Raw genomic sequence first — 15,961 nt, 5'->3', positions numbered from 1 at the left:
AAAAACAAATAAATCTTTAAAATAAGAATGAGTTTTGCCACACCTAATGGCACAATATCAACACTTTAGAGGCTATGGCAAGAAGATTAAGAGTTTGTGATGGCCTGAGCTACAAGGTAACACCTGTCTCAAAAAATAGATTAAAACAGTGGGCTCTGGACCTCCCCTTGCCTCAGTTTCTCTGTATGTAATATGGGTGAATAGCCTCTTTCTCGGAGCTGTTGCCTTCCCGAGCTGATACGGCACCTGACGTAGAGGAAACGCTAAGTTCAAGGTGGTCACCATTAATTACAATTACTGCCTGCCGTTGAAGGAAAGAAGCTTGTCTCAGGAGGCTGCAGCTGACAGTCAAGAAATGCAAATGTTACTCTGAGGTCACTGACAGCAACCCAAACATTTCAGCAAGTCTAGTGACAAGTCTATGCTCCAGACAGGGGACTTCAGGACCTAACGGGGGCAGATTTGAACAGGGACAGAACCAGAGGCAGAGCTCTCAGGAGGCTCTAGGTGTTGATGTTTCAGCTGATTTTAAAGAAACAAAAATAATGGGAACATGCCGGGCGGTGGTGGCACATGCCTATAATCCCAGCACTCGGGAGGCAGAGCCAGGAGGATCTCTGTGAGTTCGAGGCCAGCCTGGTCTACAAAGCAAGTTCCAGGACAGGCTCCAAAAGCTACAGAGAAACCCTGTCTCAGAAAATAAAAATAAAAATAAATAATGGGAACAACTTGCCTCGAATGTGTATAAAGAGTACGTAAAAAAAAAAAAAAAGAAAGAAAGAAAAAAATTAGAACAATGGTCTGTGCTTGGAGGCCTCGGGAAGACAATGGAGCAACCTAGCAAAAGAGTGACTAAAAGAAGCGGGTCTGACAAGAAAATAACAGAGCTGGCTTTAAAACCATGAAGATAAAGTGTGTGTGAGTCATCCAAGTGGAAGTTACCACCAAGCAGATGGATATACTGGAAACTCAAGGAAGGATTCTGGGCTGATAAGAGTCTTAGGAAATGTTAGGAAATTGATGTTGTTAACTAAGAAGTGGGGGCAGGAGAGATGGCTTATTAGTTAAGAGTATACACCGTTCTTCCAGAGGACCTGGGTTCAATCCCCAGCATCACATCGGGTGGCTCACACCCACAACCTCCAGCTCCTGGGGATCCAACACCCTTTTCTGACCTCTGTTGGTATCCCCCCCCACCACACACACATGGCATACACCCACAGAGACACACATACACACATATAAGTGGATTAAATGAAAATAAGCCTTTAAAAAAACTACAGAAGTAAATGGTATCACTCCATGACATGATCCTAAGTGAGAACAGAAGTAAAGGACAGGCTCAGGGCTCAAGGTATAAGAGAACAGAGCATCATAGGCCTGAGGCCAACCTAGGATTCCGCTCTAGGCCAGCCTGAGAAATGAAACCAGCCAGGTATGCTGGACATGGGGGTACATGCCTTTCATTCCCAGCACTGGGGAGGCAGAGGCAAAGTTCTAGGCTAGCCAAGATGACATAGTAAGACCCTGTCTCAAAAAAACAAAACCAAGGGTTGGGGATTTAGTTCAGTGGTAGAATGCTTGTCTAGCAAGTGCAAGGCCCTGGGTTCGATCCTCAGCTCAAAAACCAAACAAACAAACAAACAAAAACCAAAACCAAATCATCCAGGTCTGGTGGCTCACTTGTAAACCTAGCTATTGGGGAAGCTGAGGCAGCAAGATTGCATGTTCAAGGCATGTCTGGACCACAGTGAGTCCAAGGGCATCTTGGGTATTTTTTAGAAAAGACTTATTTGGGCTCAGTGGTTAAGTGCACCAGCTGTTCTTCCAGAGGACCAGGGTTCAATTCCCAGTATGCACATGGCATCTTACAGTGGTCTCTGTAACTCAGGTCCAGGGAATCCAACGCCTCATGCAGCCATGAATACATGAATACAGACAAAACACCAATGCACATAAAATAAACTTAAATAAAGTCTTTTTAAAAGAAGACTCATATATTTTTAACTTATATGTGTATTTTGAGTGGATGTATGTTTGTGCACCACATTCATGAACTGTCCATGGAGGCCAGACAACGGTGTCCTATTATACCTTAGGACTAGAGTTACAGGTGGTTGTAAGCAGCCACATTGGTACCTGGGAATTGAACCCAGGTCCTCTGGGAGAACAGGCAGTGCTCTCAACCACCAAGCCATCTCTCCAAGCCCCATCCTAGATAAAATAAAAAGTAAAGAGGCCTGAGGATTTTTTTTTGTCGGCAGAGCACTTGCCTACAATGCACTAGGTTTGATACACAGTACTTTATTTGAAGAAGAAGAAGAAGAAGGAGGAGGAGGAGGAGGAGGAGGAGGAGGAGGAGGAGGAGGAGGAAGAGAAGAAGAAGAAGAAGAAGAAGAAGAAGAAGAAGAAGAAGAAGAAGAAGAAGAAGAAGAAGAAGAAGAAGAAGAAGAAGAAGAAAAAAAAAAACCATAAGGAACTCCAACCAAAAAAGAACCTAGGGAAAAAAGAGCCACAAAGACAAAGGTGTGAGTAACAGAAGAAACCAGGGATGTGGTTTCAAGAAAGAGAGTCTACAGGCCTGGGGAAAGGCAAAGATTTTATGACTATTCCATTTCTCCCCACATGGGTTATTGACTCAGATCATTGCTTAGGACTTCTGTATTTTATGAGCCCTACTTTAATACCACTGAAAAAGAAAACCTATTTATTTATTCAGTAGGTAAAGACACTTGCTGGCCAAACCTGATGACCTGCGTTTAATCCTCAGAACCCACATGGTGGTAGAGAATCAGTTCCTGGAAGTCCTTCGGCTTCTACCCCATAACTATCTCACTCTCTCTCTCTCTCTCTCTCTCTCTCTCTCTCTCTCTCTCACACACACACACACACACACACACACACACACACACACACACACACACACTGGGGTGAGGGGGTTAGGTATCTCAATTCCTGAGACCAGGTGGTTTCAGAGTAATTACTAACCTACACATTCTTTGTCCTTTAACTACTACAAGCTGTGCCCAAACCCTTGACTGTAGACTTTTAGGGTCAAAAAAGGAGATTTCTTTCTTTTTATTTTTTGTGTATGAACATTTTGCCCAAATGTGTACCACATGTGTGGCTGGTGCCTGTGGAGAGTCAGAAGAGGGTGTCAGATCCTTTGGAAGTGCAGGTGCAGAAGGTTTCAAGCCTCCACGTATACTACTGAGAACCGAACCTGGGTCCTTTGGAAGAGCTGCCAGTGCTCTTAACCGCTGAGCCATCTCTCCAGCACCAAGGAAAGGAGTTCAAAAGGCTTCCTTACCATCAGCATCCGAGCTGGAGCCAGATGGGTAAGCTGGACAGTTAGGTCTCCTCTCCTGAATGCTTCCTCCTGCCTGGGCATCTGTGGAGTTCCTATCCCAGAGACCTCCCTAAAGAAAGAAAAAGGTGGGTGTCTAGAGAGTGGTGGAGCTGTGGGCATGGTTTTTTCCTTCTATTTTTACTTTGGAAACAAGCAAGCAAGCAAGGAAACAAAAACCTTTTCTTTTTTTAAAAAAAAAAAGGGTTGATTGTTTTTTTACTTTATTGTATGGGTTCTGCCTGCATGTAAGGGTACCATGTGCACATCTGGTACCCAGTGGAGGGCAGAAGAGGGTGTCATATCCCAGATGCCCTGAAACTGGAGTTACAGACAGCTGTGAGGCACTACGTGGGAGCTGGGAATTGAACCCAGGATGAGTAGCGCAGGCTCTCAACCGCTGAGCCATCTCACCAGCCCCCACCTTTCTCTTCTTTGAGACAGGGCCTCACTACACAGTCCAGACCAGCCGGAACCTCTTCAGGTAGACCCTCTGCCTGTAGAGCCTCCAAGGAGGGAGCTGAACCTTCTGACAAAGGCTGATAGACTGATTAGAATCTCAGTGACTGCAGAGAGCTGGGGAGAGAAAAGATCTCGGGCCACCTTCAGCTCTCTTAATAGCCATTCACTGGCCTCTGTCGCTGACTGACAGCTTTATGCCCACTGGGCAAATCACTTGGAATGTACAAACAGAGCATTGGCTTCTCTCTGGAATGTCTTAATTCAGCAGACCAGCATCTTCCACCAACCACAAAGCTAAGAATGCCATCAGATAACATCTGAGGCTTTTATCAGAGGTCCCCACCTCTCTCATGTCTCCACCAACATATGCGAAGAGTCTGGATTTATGACTTTCTTTGTTCTATTACTAGCTTCCACAGTGGAACACGGAATTTGGGGTGACTTAAAAATCTGTGCTCTCAGGATATGGTCTCATAGTTAGCTTCAGAAGAAACTCTCATCTCCTTTGAGGTGAGAATTGCATTTTCTCATCAACATGCCTCAGTCTCCCAAGGGTTGGAATTATAGGTATGTGCCACCATGTTGTAGTAGTTGCTGGGGTTTTTGTTTGTTTGTTTGTTTGTTTTTACTAAATAGTGAAAAATAAAATAAAGAATAAGAACGGAAAAAACAAAACGAAACTGCCAGTTATGGTTGGTGCATGCCTTTACTCCCACCACTTGGGGAAGAGGCAGGGCAGAGGCAGGTGGATCTCTGGTTTGAGGCTAGTCTAGTCTACAGAGCAAGTCCCAGGACAGTCAGAGCCACAAAGAGAAACCCTGTCTCAAAAAAAAAAAAAAAAAAAAAAAAAAAAAAAAAAAACCCAAAAAATCAAAAAATAAAATAAAAAGGAGAAGAAAAGAAAAAGAAAGCCAACTGGGAGTGGCGAGATGGCTCAGTGGTTAGGACCACTCACTGCTTTTCCAGAGAGCCAGAGTTTGATTCCCAGCATCCATATCAGCTGTATCACAACCACTAAGAACTCCAGATTCTGGGGATCTGACACCTCTGACCTCTGTGAGCATTTGCACCTACATATATACACACATACACACACACAGACACTTATGTATCTATATAATTTAAAAATTAAAGCCGCCAAGCAGCGGTGGCGCATGCCTTTAATCCCAGCACTCAGGAGGCAGAACCAGGCGGATCTCTGTGAGTTCAAGGCCAGCCTGGTCTACAGAATGAGATCCAGGACAGGCACCAAAACTACACAGAGAAACCCTGTCTCGAAAAACCAAAATAATGATGATGCTGCTGATGCTGATGCTGATGATAAAAGCCAACTGCATTATGAAGAGGCATGAAGGACACTGAACTAAAAATTTAAAATATCAGTCCCTGACCTAGCTGCTACTTGTATCCCAAGCTCTGTGACCTCAGACTTGGCTGCTTTCCTTTCTGCTCTCCAGAATGAAGGCTCTTGCTCTGATAACTGTACACACTGTATTCTGCATGCTATGTGTACACTGAGGAACGCTTTGCACACATTTCTATTCCTCATTAAAACCCTAGGATGTAGCTGCCATCTTCGGCTGCACAGGAAGGAACCAAGATGGAAGAGAACCTACAACTTGCCCAGCGTGTGGAAATGGGTAGGAGTGGCTGTGTCCCGTCACTCGTCGCTGCTCTCCGAACATGCTAACCCCTGCGCCAGCGTAAACACCCCCAAGTGCCTTTCAGCTCCGACACTCTGGGTTTCTTTTCTTTGATACTTCTGAGGCAAGGCCTCACACTGCAGCTCAGGATACCACAGGGACACCCACGCAGCCTGAACTGGCTCCCGGCAACTTCCTGCCTCCTGCCGCCTGGGGCAGATTACAGAGCCGAGCACTCACACGTGCACATGTGCACACACACACAACTCCAAAAACCAAACCTATGGGACCATGTTGTTATATCTGATGGCGATTTAGTCTCAGTCTTATTTTTTGTTTGTTTGCGCCCCCCTCCCCATCCGAGACAGGGTTTCTCTGTGTAGTTTTGGTGCCTGTCCTGGATTCTGCTCTATAGACCAGGCTGGCCTCGAACTCACAGACAGAGATCCACCTGGCTCTGCCTCCCGAGTGCTGAGATTGACGTCTCAGTCTTCTTATTCTCTCTTTTTTTCCTTTTACTTGCTTTGGTTTTTTCTTTTCTTCTTTTTCTTTTTCTTTTCTTTTCTTTTTTAAGCTGAGGATTGAACCCAGGGCCTTGCACACCAGAGCTAAATCCCTAACCCTCTGCTTTGGTTTTTTGAGACAGGGTTTCTCTGTGTAGCCCTGGATGTTCAGGAATTTGCTCTGTCGACCAGGCTGGCCTTGAACTCGGAGATCTGCCTGCCTGTGCCTCCCTAGTGCTGGGATTAAAGGCGTGTGCCACTAGTCCTGGCTACTTATTCTTTCTCACATTATCAATTCTGTAAGTTTTCGTCATTAATGTTAGAGCTGGAAAGGAGCTAAGAGCGCCTCTAACCAAATGTTTCTCAAATCCGGGAGAGGATACTGTGACAGGCCCCAGACCTTAGCACAGTCGATGCCACGTCAGAGGCACGAGAAGACACCCTTCTGAACTAAGAGTCCAGCACTTAGACCTGAACAGCTGCCAATGAGAACCAAGTCCTAATCCACCAAAGCCCACAGTTCTGAGAAAGTCCCTAAATGTACTACCCTTGCTTTCTGGCTCCTGTAGTTCCGATCCTGGCTAACTGTTGTTGTTAACTGAGGTGTGTCAACCCAAGATGTGGTTTTTGTGCTTAAAAGCTCACCCTGAGAAAGGCTCGGACTTCACTTGGGTCCCAAACACCCTGTGTAGTTGCCAGCTGGCTAATGAAGACTTGCTATTGGATTGAGCCCATGTCTGAGTGGTCTTCTCTGATGGATAACAACATCCCTAATAATATTGTTATGAACTAATAACTCAGAACAATATTCCCAACTCCACTTTAGACTGGACCACAACCTTGGGAAGGTGGGATCCACTTCTCTTTCTGTGTAAAAACACCTATGTATATGCATGCATGGAGCTCTGTACAGAGACTGGGGGAAACGTGGCAGAGTTCCAATGTACCCCCCCTTTGTAGTGTCTGAGATTCTCACCTACTCAAAATCAATGCTAGGAAGCTCCCCAGGCCAGTCTACTGTGTCAACCCACACATCAGAAACTCCGGTTCAGGAAACTGCAAAAGTTTATACATAAAGATGTTCACCACAGAAGGAAAAATAGGTCCTAGCCAAACAACAATAACAAACTAGAAATAAGCCAGACATGGGCTGTAACCCAGCCAGCTGGGAGACTTAGGCAGGATGTGAGTTCAAGGCCAGCCTGGCCTGCATAGTGAGACCCTATCTCAAAACAACCAACAACAACAAAGCCAAACATTCTAATGTCTAATGCAGAAATACATGGTTTTTTATAAGTCATTACATATCCCTGGTAAAATATTGTATGTCCATTCAAACCAACTTATGTTCACTTATTTATTTTGCTTTTTTTTTTTTTTTTTTGAGACAAGGCCTTGCATGAGGTCCCAGCTGGTCTCAACCTTCAGTCAATCCTTTCGTCTCAGCCTATGAAGTACAGTTTTAATTGTACCTTTTCAACAGTTCAGGAAAGTACAGCATGTTAAATGAATACAAGGTCATCTGTATCCAAGTCCTAATCATAAATCCAGAGTGTGAGATGGTAGGAACCGAAAAGGGAAGTAGGGTGTGGCGCACACTGCCACAGCCGCAGCAGAGAGAGGAAGCCAGATGCTCACTTCAGGAATCCAGCCTGGACCATACAGCAAACCTGTCCTGACATGAAAGTTATGTCAGGTTCTAGAGCAATGATGCCAGCTTCATATATGACTGTATACTAATCAGTAAATTTACTAAATAGTGGCTTGTATATAATCTTTAGGATATTGCTATTTATATTTTGTTTGCTTGCTTACTTTGTTGTTTTTGGAGGTCTCTCTGTGTAGCTGTGGCTAGCCTGGAATTCTCTTTGTAGAGCAGGCTGGCCTTGAATTTGCAGAGATCCACCTGGGATGAAAGGCATGTCCCACCATCCCTGGCGGATTTGTATCCAAGGAAGCAGGTTTCTGACTTCAAGGGGCCAACCATCCAGCTGACAAAAAGGTGATAAAAAGAAGCACCAGCAACCAGTGACGATGATGCAGGACTTCCTACTGAGCTGCTGCACCATGTGTTTTTTCCAGCCTGAGCTAGAATAAAAAGCTCCAGCTACTCCTTACTCAAGGACACGCTAGCCACCAGCCAGCCATCCTTCTGGATTCCACACTGGGAACCAGTGCTCTAACCCTATTGGGGAAAGAATTATCCGGTTTGAAGAGAAGATGCACCCCTAAGAATATGAGAGGTTCAAATACAGACTAAGCTCAAAGTTCATCCTGGATACAACAAAGAAAGACTGACGTCAAATCCTGAATTTCCCCACCTTTGATTTTTTGAGTCCTCTAGAATACAAGTATAATACAAAACTAGTATTTGTCTATCTAGGAAAATGATTTTCAAAGTCCATTCTTCTTGCCTTGGCTTTGGGCAAAGCTTAACCATTCTGAGCAGATCACAGCACGCTTCTAAAAAGTTCTTTCAGTATAGTATCGCACAACCTTGCAAAGAGGAACTTCACCTCCCAGCCTAAAGCAGTCCTCTGAAAACTAAACTTACTTCTTGAGAAGACAGTTAGGCGGCAGGCTAGCATCCTCCATATCATTACCCCAGGCTGTTTGCCCTGTTAAGGTTTCCGTCAGTTCTATCTCCTAACCTTTGGAGGCTTCCAGGGTCTCTCGCTTCTGCAGTATTACAATGCTTATTATTTTCCTTCCTACCAAGGTCCATGAGCCCTCCTGTCTTTTCATGTCTCAAGTCTCATTCCACTCTTAAACGGGCTGCTCGGCCGCCCTTTATCCTTTCTCCATCCCTGTCTTCTCATCCTTGAATCTCTTTGTGTGAGTGGACAAGAAGTCTTGCTCTAGTATCCCCATTGTCGTCTTTCCTGTTGGAATGTTATTCAGCACATGGGATTTAATTAATTCAGCAGCTAATTAAAATGGGAGAGGAAGAGTGGAAGAGGAGGAGGGTAGGAGAGATGGGTCCCACTTCAGTGCAGAAGGCATTGCAGAGGACTCTGGGTTGGCTGGCACCATGCCACTGCCCTCCTCCACCACCACTACACACACAGCAAGTGGGGTGGAGCAGAACTAAGGGGCGTGTCTGGTAGGGTCTCCACCAGCTCATTCAGTCCTGCTGCTGCTGCTGCTCTGTGCTAGGAGAGACAGACAGGAGAAAGCAAGAGAACAGAAGGGCACAGGCAGCCCCGCATGCAGGAAGAGCTAATGAAGAGGCATCTGAACCAAGTCAGCCTGCCTTCTTCAACATTGGAAGAAGTCAAGAGCAAGTTCTATTCATCCCTAAAGATTAACAGCATCTTGGGGGTCACTAGCGCCCTATGAGGACAAGATGGAAAACACAGCCATTGATCCCATGGAGAAAAAGGGATCATTTACTTTGGCAATCAGGGAGCGTTTCTGTCCTTCTTTCCGAAGCATGCTGTTTCCTCAGCGTGAGCGGGCAGGGGGCAGCTGGTGAAAGATGGGTGGGAGGGAGAGGGAGTGGGCATGGGTGGGCAATGCTGAGTGGATAGATGCAAAAGAAAGACATTCAAGGAAAGAAAAATGAAGGGTGCAGAGAAGGCAGAAGTGGAGGAAGGCAAAGAGAAAATAGCAGAGAAGGAAGAGGTTGTTGGCGCAGGGCCTTGCTTTGCCAAGACGCAGAGAGGAAAGGGATGCAGTGCAGGGGACTTCCATGCACTGGTCCTGCTCAGCTTAGGCCAGGCAGCGGGGAGGGCAGCAGAGCAGGGCAGCAGTGCAGGGAGAGGGCACAGGCAGAGCCTACAGGAACTAATCAAGCTGCGGGAGACTGGGCACTCAACTCAAGGATCTTACTAGTTCTGGACATTTCTACCAAAGCAGGAATCTGTCCAATGCAATGGAGAGAAGCTTCCAAGAGAGAGGACAAGAGACAGCAGAGCCTGACTCCAGGAGCTCCGTCCGGGAGATAGGTGAGGATGAGATTCTTAGCAGCAACCTCTGGTCCTCTGAAGGGAAATACATCCTGTAGGGAATTGATTGATTTGAGAGTTTGATGGGCAAGAAAGTGAAAGTGCTTGGTCTCAGATAACACCCTTTGGGTGGCAGACTGGATCCAGGAAACAGCCTCAGGAGGAGCTGATGAGATCTGCCATTACCCATGGCAGATCTCCTAAGGCTCAAAGGAAGGAAAGAGAAGGGCTGAAGCCAGATGAAGGTTTTCCTTTATTAACTGTCATGCAGCAGCAGAGGAGAGTCACTGTACCTAAGAGACAGGGTCTTCCTGGTAGGAATTCTGATTTGATCCCTTTACCACCTGGGGCTTCCTGTAAGAGCCAGCAGCAAGCAGATCAAAATTAGAAGAGAGGAAGCAGGAATGCAGGGGTGCTCTCTGCTCTCCAGAGCCCACCTGTGGGGTCAAACAAAGCAGTTCCCAGCAAGCTCTCACAGGCTTAGTCAATGGAGAAACACACACAGTTTTCTAAGCCTATATTGTATGCTGGGTTTTAACTGGTAATAAAAAGCAGAAGAGTGTTTGCTAACATGGCCACAGTGATGCTTTCTATAAAAGTAGATGGACACGGACGGACACACACACACACACACACACACACACACACACACACACACACACACGCTTGTATAAAATCTTGACCATGCTGCCAGTTTCAAGGCTTTCGGTGACCGAGGGGATGAAATGGGCATATTGATTTCTAAGGAGTAAAAGAAAACTCAGAGTTAATTATCAGAGGACTAGGTGGGGCAAATGCCAGCTCAGCTGTGTGGCCTATGAGTGGAGGAAAACAAATGTCATTCAGTTTTAGTTCCCCATACCTAAAGCACCTAGAGAAGTTATTGAAACTGAAATGATTGTTCCAGAATGTTCTAAAGTTGAAAAGTCTCTATCATTCATTGCAACAAAAAATTTAAAGATCTTTGCTTTAAGAGCAAGACATTGTTTGGTATGGTGGCACATGCCTTTAATTCCAGCACTCAGGAGGCAAAGGCAGGCAGATCTCTGAGAGTTCAAAGCTAGCATGGGCTACATAGCAAGCTAGGCTTGCAAGGGCAACAAAGTGGAGAGAGAGACAGAGAGAGAGAGAGAGAGAGAGAGAGAGAGAGAGAGAGAGAGAGACCGAGACCCCCTATCAGGGATCTCTGTTACATAAGACTATAATGCTAACTTAGAGGATCCAAAATAGAATAAGCAAAGTGTGGGCAGCTGAGGAAGACCTCTACCAGTATACCTGAGGAAGGCAGCAGAATTGGCAAGAAGCAAGAACAGCCCAGAACTTCCAAGGCCCAAATAAAACAAAGTATGCGGTGCTCCAGCCCTGCTTACACCACAGATCTTCCCAGTGCTGTGGCTAATGGCCTCCCTTCTTAGTTCAGCAGTTAGCTTTGACTTCCACATCTGCGAATGGAAGCCAATCATTCCAGAACTGCCACCCAAGCCAAGAATCTCCTCTCACACACAGGAATCTCATCACAGGAGAAGGCCACGCAGTCCATGCTGTGGCGAACTCCTAGGGCATGCACAAAGACATTATGGTCCAGGGAGCAACTAGGATTCTATTAATTCACAATGGATGATCTGATAAGAGGAAAATTAGCCATCTTAGAAACTGGATAACTTTGTAACAAGCAATGGCTCTGGATGAGCTGACGGGTCTAGGGTACTGGCCACACAATGAGAGTTCTCCAGACAGGAAGATGAGGCAGATCTAGATTAATAGTCTGACGAGTTTGGGTGTACTCCGGAAAAACAAAACAATAGAGTGGTGGGCTGAATGGGGGCGGGGGAAGAGCACATAAACTCAGCTGAGCAAAGGAGAGACATGGGATAGAACAAAGGAGACCGTGAGAGTGGGCCCAGGTCGTTCAGCCAGAACTGTACTAGGCAGAGACCAAACAGCCAGGTGCCCATCGCTTGGGTTGCCATAGCTTCCCTAACAAGCGCCTTCTAAGGGCTCCAAAGTTCAGCAACAGGATGTTCCTGAGGCCACACAGGCTTTAGAGACCAATATCTCTCCACTCTCACAGAATAGATAACAAACCCAAAATTACAGCTGTCCTAAACAATTTAAACTCAAAGGTTCTGGATGACCAGGCCTTAATATCAGAATTCTTTTAAAACATTATTATTAATACATGTCCGATGTGTGTGTGTGTGTGTGTGTGTGTGTGTGTGTGTGTATGCACATGCCACAGAACATACAAAAAGGTCAGAGAGTAACTTTGTAGACTCAGTTCAATTCTATCTGAGATGGGTTCCAGGGGCCAACCTCAAGCTACTAGGACGGTATTACAAGCGCTTTCCCAACTGGGCTGTCTGCTGGCCTGTGTCTGAGTCCTCCCTATTTGCATATCACCATTTGGAACCTGATTTTGTATACTTAGGACTTTATTTTATTTTTCTGAGCTGAGGACCGAACCCAGGGCCTTGTGCTTAGCAAGCACTCTACCACTGAGCTAAAGCCCCGACCCATACTTAGGACTTTTTGCCAGCTAAACTTTCCCTACCCCGATCCAGGAACTGAATACCTATGGCAGGGGACCTGCCTTCCTTATCTCCATCTACTTCTTGTAGAGGGTAATGATTTCCCCGCCCTGGTCATCAACGCTGACCCCTTAGTTTTCCTCACCCTGTCTCCTTCTAAACCCCCGTCATCTATAGCGCCCCTGCCCCTCCCCCTACGACAGGAGAGCCATCTGTAGGACGCCGTGGCCGAAGAGATAAGGAAAACAAGAGGGAGGTGGAGTGCAGATTGTAGACTAGGGAGTGAGATGGAGGTCCTGCAGCCAGATGGAGAGGACAGAGAATGTAAGACGGCTGGAGTGGGGGAGGGTGAGAAGATGGCACTTTGTGTGGGGGGGCACAAAATTAATTTAAGGAAGAGAACAGTAAGGGAGACGTTGGCAGAATAACAATCAGGCAGTGAAGGGCTGGGAGGGCCCCCCCCCCCCCCCCCCCCCCGCTGGTGGAAGGGAGGATCCTGGGGAGGAGGGCCTTGCCTGTGGGGCACCAGCAGCACCACCTATGGGTATGGTGAAGGGAGACAGAGCAACAAAGAGGCCTACCTGGAAGGAGGAGTCTGGGGGCGGTGGGAAGAGGGGAGCATCTGCCCTCCAAACCTTACACGCCTCTGTGGGAAGAGAGGCTGGAGGAGGAGACCGAGGGAAGGAGAGAACTGACTGCCCCATCCCAGGGAGATTTCCCTCTCAGAATGCAGGCAGTGGAAAAGAGAAAGGTCTAAGAGGGGTAGACGCCAGCCACGGAAACAAATGTGTACAAAGTGTGTCCGATTCTCCTTTCGCTGGCCGGTCCAAGGCTTTTATCTGTATTGCCAAGTGATCTCCTTTCCTCACTGGACAGTGAGGGATACAGCTCCCTCCCTGGGGCATGGATGCCTCTCATTCAGCTGCCCGCCCCCAACTCCAGCCTTGCCTTGAAGCTCTCAACCACTATTAGAAAGCCCCAGGGAGCCACCAAGCTGAGAAGAGGAAAGGGAGGGTCCCCCACCCACCCACCAGTCAGGAAAACCCGAGGTGGAGGACAGGGAGAAATGGGAGAAGATGCAAAACCTGTACAGGGGAGGGGGAGGGGAGGGATCAGCAGTCTGTTGTACTTGCAGCAAGAAAGGCTCCGTCACATTTTTAATAATAATAAATACATGAAGACAGACTTGCCAGCACTGCTCAGGCTCCTTGGGAAGGGTGGGGGAGGGGAACCAATGCAGCTGCAGCAAAGACCAATATCTTCCCTCCCCTCCCCCATTACAGATTCCATACTGCAGCAGCCTCCCCTCCCCCCTTGCAGTCCTCCACAGCCCACCCTTTCCACCGTCCCTTCACAGGGCTCTCCCCCGCCCACCTCCTCTCTCTCTCCTTTCTGTTCTGGTCCTCACTTAACACAGCCTTATCCCAGCAGGAAGGAATCCAAACACCCACATTTTAGACCTGCTCCCCGAACCCCAAAGCTCAAGCCTCTCCTGCCAGTGCCCTTTACTAGCTGAATTCAATCTCCCCATACAACACTCCTCAGAAATCATTGAGCACAATCCAGCATTTCCTGGACCCCACTGAAAGGGACCGATTTTCTCTCCATTTTTATTTCAATGTGACTTCCTTTATCACATCCTTAACTACAAGGGCTATCACATTTGCTTGTGTTTAGGGGTGTCAGGGCCTCAGGACTCAGTGACTGCTGCCACCTATTGACCCGAATTTGTTCAAGATGGGCCTTTAATACACTTCTTACAGGGCATCAATAGCTTAAACATGCAAAGGCATGGCTCTCGGGGCTTCTCGGGACCCTCTGACAATGAGGTCAAAGGAACACAAAAGCAAGGCTGGGCAGGGAGCCAGCGCCATGGCTCTCTGCGTGCACAGGCAGGAATGAGGCCAAGGAATGAAAACCACCTGGTCTCCTCCAGGACCTGTGGGAAAAGCAGGGGTAGTAGAATTTTTCTAAGCAATGGTAAAAATACTGAGGTTAGCTCTGAGCAAAGGGGAGTATTTCACTAACTTCATCACACTGGCCAAATCCTTGGCAGGAATCTGGTATTTACAGAGCCAACAGATCCCAGGAACACTCAAGACTGTGTCCTCTCTCATTCCCTCTGTCCCATCTCTGTGCAGATGACAGAGAAACTGGGTGCCGAAGGCCATTCTAAGGGTCTGTTTGCGCCTTCCACACCGGAGGCGAGGAAGGCAGGGCTGGAGCTCTCCACGGTGCTGAATCCTGGTCTGCTGCAACCAGGTCATCCCTCCTCCCTCTGCCCAAGTTCCTTTTCCAAAGAAGGGATCCAGAAAGACTTGGGAATCTTTGATAGACATTTCCCCAAGCCTTCATAAGGTCCTAACAAAACAAAGATTTGGAGGGAAAAACAAAAGGGATTTTGTCAAACTCTCTTCCCTATTCCCTGAGATGAAAAAACAGGGGAAGCTAACTTAGCTTGTCGGGTTAAAAGAATAGCATCCAGCCTGAAGAGAAATACAGAAGTGAACAACAGAACAGGTCTAACCCTTGCAATTCGGACCCTTACTTCTGTTGTTCTACTGTGTTAACAGTGCCTCTCAAACTGACCCACGAGGGCTAAAGGTTCCTTGGGGCTCCTACTAGGTCAAGGAAACGGGGCTGTAACAAAAAGGAACTCCAGGATGCCTCTTCCCTACTTCAGGAAAAGTAACCCCACTTACATATGTTTTACACCGACAATCTACATAAAATCCTGTCAGACGATATGATCTGCTAATGATGCTGATACAAACATCCTCAGAAAAAAATGCTAATAATTGTTGGAAGTCTTTTTCTAGTGGTGCCAAAAGGCCAGAAATAACACACCCTGAACTAAAGACTCACTTAGATTAATTACAAGGCCCACAAAGGCCCAAGTTTTTTCTGTTTACTGGTATATCAAGAAGGCCCAGAGTACACAGACTGTAGTCTCTGAAGGCAAGACCTCTAGCAGAAACAGGGCAATAAATAATCTTACATTTTAATAAATTAGAGACAGCAGCCAAGCATGGTGGTGCCTGCCTATAATCCCATCGCTTAGGAGGCAGAGCTCAAGGTCGTCCTCATCACGTAACAAAATCAAGACCAACACAGACTATTTTGAGATTCTGTCTCAAAAGTACAAAATTAGAGTTTGCTAATTATCAGATGAACGTGGTGGCTCTGACTGAAGCACCTTTGTTTATCCCCCACCACACCCCACGGCACTAGGGATTGAACAGGGTCTTGAATTATGCTAAGCAAGTGCTCTACCACAGAGCTATAGCCCCAGCTCTGAGTTGAAGCCAGGCTCTGGCTGCTTCCCAGGCTGGCTTTGAACTATGTAGTGCAGGTATTCCTCCTGCTCCAGCCTCCTTCCTGAGAGGCCTGTGCCACGTCTAGCTTCCAAAGGGTACCTTAGCTAACTTGTCTAGGTGGTTCAGCTGTCAAGGCACAAGCTCTAAATCTGTTCCTACAGCTTTTTTTGCTTAGACTCACTTGAGTAAATATTAATGTAAAGCCTTGGGACACA

Source organism: Onychomys torridus, chromosome 9 (genome assembly GCF_903995425.1).
Source record: "Onychomys torridus chromosome 9, mOncTor1.1, whole genome shotgun sequence".
Lineage (NCBI taxonomy): Eukaryota > Metazoa > Chordata > Mammalia > Rodentia > Cricetidae > Onychomys > Onychomys torridus.
The sequence above is the reverse complement of the archived record's forward strand: the minus strand, read 5'-3'. Positions refer to the sequence as shown.